This window comes from Etheostoma spectabile, chromosome 8 (genome assembly GCF_008692095.1).
Source record: "Etheostoma spectabile isolate EspeVRDwgs_2016 chromosome 8, UIUC_Espe_1.0, whole genome shotgun sequence".
In the NCBI taxonomy this organism is placed as follows: domain Eukaryota; kingdom Metazoa; phylum Chordata; class Actinopteri; order Perciformes; family Percidae; genus Etheostoma; species Etheostoma spectabile.
The window spans coordinates 17,194,291-17,198,165 of record NC_045740.1 but is presented as its reverse complement, the minus strand read 5'-3'; the positions used below and the strand labels follow the sequence as shown (position 1 = coordinate 17,198,165).

The 3,875-nt window shown below is 42.0% G+C and overlaps 1 protein-coding gene and 1 long non-coding RNA gene across 2 annotated transcripts in view; one reads left to right on the top strand and one right to left on the bottom strand.

The window, feature by feature from the left end:
• The window catches only part of LOC116693832 (uncharacterized), a 13,002-nt gene extending 10,244 nt beyond the window's left edge, over nucleotides 1-2,758 (bottom strand). The window contains exon 1 of the long non-coding RNA XR_004333014.1: nucleotides 2,660-2,758. This is a non-coding gene — a long non-coding RNA (uncharacterized LOC116693832). The remainder of the gene's footprint in view (nucleotides 1-2,659) is intronic.
• cttnbp2 (cortactin binding protein 2) overlaps nucleotides 1-3,875 on the top strand; it is a 96,255-nt gene that overhangs the window by 36,293 nt on the left and 56,087 nt on the right. The window lies entirely within an intron of this gene.

The window sequence follows — 3,875 nt, the reverse complement described above, 5'->3', positions numbered from 1 at the left end:
TCATTTGACTCAGTCAACCGCAGAGAAAGAGGGAGATAAATGTGTGACGGGTTTTGGAATCACTTCCACAAGTCGGGCCGATGAAGTTGAATAGTTTGCAGACATGATGCCGCAAGCATCCACTGAGGTTTTAGCTTGTTCAGTACGACCACCAGTCTGAAGGAATCCTTTTTACAATATACTTTGTGAGAAAAAAAATCGTGGCAATGAATCATGATATCAATTCTAAGCTTTAAAATCGTGATTCATATTTTTCCCCAAGCCCACTGCTGGATTCTAGGATTTCTGTACTCCAGCAAGATCTTTGTGTCTGTGACTTTAAACCAAATTTCCTGAGCTATCCAGTTGTAGAAAGCCACACAGATTACTAAATCTTAGCACCTGAGCATCTGCTGCACACACATCTGTTTCCCAAAAGGTCACACTCTAATTGTCGGGGATCCATCAATACCCGCTTCCCACTGCCATGAGAGCGTGCTGTGTGTCTGTCAGTATGGTACATTGACGTGATCCATTGATGACAGGGATAGCTTCCCATCGTATTTGATCGAAGGTCAGGATGACGTTAGGGTTAGGTTTTTGAACATATAAGTTAGTTTAGGGAGGTACAAGAAAAAGTGCGTAATGCATCGTAATAGAGTAGCAGGATATTGTGTTTGCGTTTGTATGATAACTCAAGAACGTAAAAGCCTTGATGCAAAGAGATGATTCACTTGTACTGTGAAGGAACTTAACTGAACTGTGACTGGGTGTCTTTGTTGTTGCTTTTTTTCTTTTTCTTCTTCTACTCAGCGCTTCACTATGATGAAGTGCTTTTAGTGTGATGCACGCAGTAGAGCTCCAGGCACTGATTGTGGTTTTTAGTGGACCTCCAACCTCTGTAATTATTTTGCAACCGTCCACACCTTCATTATGTTTTGGTGTTTTACTTGTCTTGTGTGGCTCTGAGCTTTATTTATAGCAGCCAAAAGAGGGACACTGTCATTAAAAGTCACTATTCTGATTCAACCTCAGAGGCCCAAAGTAAATATGGGGTATTGAGGATGAAGATGGACAAGTTCAAGCTCAGTCTACTATTGGAGGAGAAAGGCGTTCCTAAAGAGCATCTCAATGGTAGTACATGTGGAAGTGGAGTAATGCTGAAGTCAATTAAATGATGTAAAAATGTGTTTTTTTTAAATTTACAATCAATTCGTACGTTGGTTGTAAGTCATTTATCAAGTCACACATTCTGTGCATAGAGCTTTTCAAATGTCTTTCGGTTTGTTTCTGACTCAAAGTGACTCAACAATTAATAATGAATCAGAAAACATGCATAAATATAAGGATAACTGTTAGTTGCAGCTTTCTAGTTGAGCTGAAGTAGTTGCACGCAGTCTCCAGCCAGGAATTCCCCAACTTTATCGTCTAGACTGCCGCCTCTCCCACAAGATGAAATGAAACCCGATCGCTGCGTTGGACGAGTTTTGGGTGATTAAAAAGATGGCGTTCAGGCTCAGTGACACCTCGAACCGTCAACACATTGCATAACTGTGAGGGGGTCGTAGCTGAGTGGGAACAGCCTGCCAGAGGAGGCAGTAAATCGTCTGTTTTGCTCGTTCTCATCTTTCCCTTTCATCCTTTCTTTCTCTCGCCCTCTCCAACTCTACACCAGGCCTGTTTCTCCGGTTTCCCCTTAATTTTCTCTCTCATCCTCTCTTCTTCCCTTTTTTATCTCAGTCTAATTTCTCCTGTTCGTCCTCCGCCTCCCCCGTTCATGCTGTGGCTCTGTTATCTGTTTCGCTTCGTCAAATCAAATCCTTTGGCTCATATTGATCCCTCCAGCAAAGTGAAATCCCACGTGATTGCAGGTCATTGAGTGTTGGATGATCTCTCTCTCTCTCTCTCTCTCTCTCTCTCTCTCTCTCTCTCTCTTCTCATCCTCTCTCCTCTCTCTCCTCTCTCTCGCTCTCTCTCCTCATCTCTCTCTCTCTCTGCTGGATGATTCTGACTCAGTGTTACAGTTGCCACCAATCATCATCACTCTGCATACTGATTCAGATTTATGTGCTGTGTGTCTAAATGTGAAGGGTGCCCCTCACAATGCTTTCCACCTACGCTTTACCTACATTTGATCATAAATGAATGTTGAATAACACTTTGTCTACATATACATATTAAAAAAAAAACTAAGTATATCTGTAAACTTATATAAAGTCTGGCAGATAAGAATGGGGAATAACTCAATGTTATCATACTGTAGTGACTTTTACTGTCCGTGGACTTGCATTGTGATAGACACATGTAGCCATTTTAACCTGCTGTTGGTTTCTGGGCCTATAATGGGCTTCTGTGCCCCTTTTGACCCGGGAGCATATAGTAATGTTAGTTGGTTGTGGAGGTGTTTCAGCCTTGTTGCTCCTTCTAGGGCAGAGGGTTTTAAACTGTAACTGTACGTACACACCGGGGGGGACTTGAGCTTCAAAGTTACCAGAAGTCCTGCTTTTTCAATGGAAGCAGCAAATCCATCGCCATCACGTTTTGGGCGTGTTGAGCGTCAAGCAGACAGTTGAAACTAGGTCAACTTTATGGTAACGAGCTATGACGCGGAGCAGCGGCATACGACCAGCAACCAATCAGATAGACGTCCATCTGGCTGGCTTATTCCAGAGAAACATACGATCGAACATAGAATGCTGCTACGTCAGAGCGGCCAAAGCATCAAAAGCTTCCCCGTACCTTTTGACAAGCGTCGTCGCGGGGCGGCCAGAGCTGCTTTTTGTAGCTCAAGTCGGCCGCAGCGTATACAAGGTACAAGGTGACTTTATTATTCCAGAGGGGCAATTTGGATTAAAACTAAGGGACACAAATTAGGTCCTTGTCGCCCGGTTAGCACGATTCGCTTCAATAATGTTGACACTTTCTCAAAATCCTGATTCTGTCAGATCTGAACACACAGGATGCATCTTTTTAGATTCAGTGTGACTTGCACTCTAATTTTGATGTTGTGAAAATAAAACAAATGTATCATTATTTTAGTGAGAACTCATAAATAACTACAATTAACTAATATTAGGGAAATCTGTTTATGTTACGCTTCTCTTTCTCTGTGAAATAATGCTGCATTCAAGTGCGGTCGGGAAAGCCAGTACAGTAACATTACTCCCCTTTTCACTGAAGATGAATCACCTTATATATGACTGAGATTTCACTGTTAACAAGAGAGTAGGGAGGGAAAGCCTGTATAACGCAGAGGCAGTAATACAGTAACATGACAATAATAATAAATTGTTTACCTTTTTGTATGTGAATTTGTTAAACACCATTGAATTAAAATGTGACTGAACAATTATGTGACTGTTATCATTTATTTATTGAGGAATGTGGATGTTTTGTTTCTCTGTTAAGTTCATTAAATGACTATAAACATTACTAAATGCATTTGAATATGATAAATATAAACTTTGATTACAGTATATATTTAGTTGTTTTCATTAATTTGGTAGCTATTCTAAGAGTTACAGCCTCCTACCGGTGGAAGTGCGCCGTCACAATCCGGCCCTCAGGTAGTGAGGATAACATTTTTGTGGCCCTCTTTATCACACATGTTGCCCATCCCTGTTGGAGCTGGTGACCTTTAGCTTCAGTCTTCAGGTGACACCCTGTTAATCCTGCGTCTCTGAGGTTTGTTTTATGTTCCGCGGCTTATTGGGTTTTAATGTCCGCAGCCACTTCAGAGCTCATTGACTGATGATTTGGGAGAATGTGCGTTGAAGTGAAGATGGGTTAATTGGTGTGTGTGACTGACAGATGGGCCTCAGGATCGCTGCCATCATCCCCAGGGTCAATGCATCCCAATGGAACACACACACACACACACACACACACACACACAC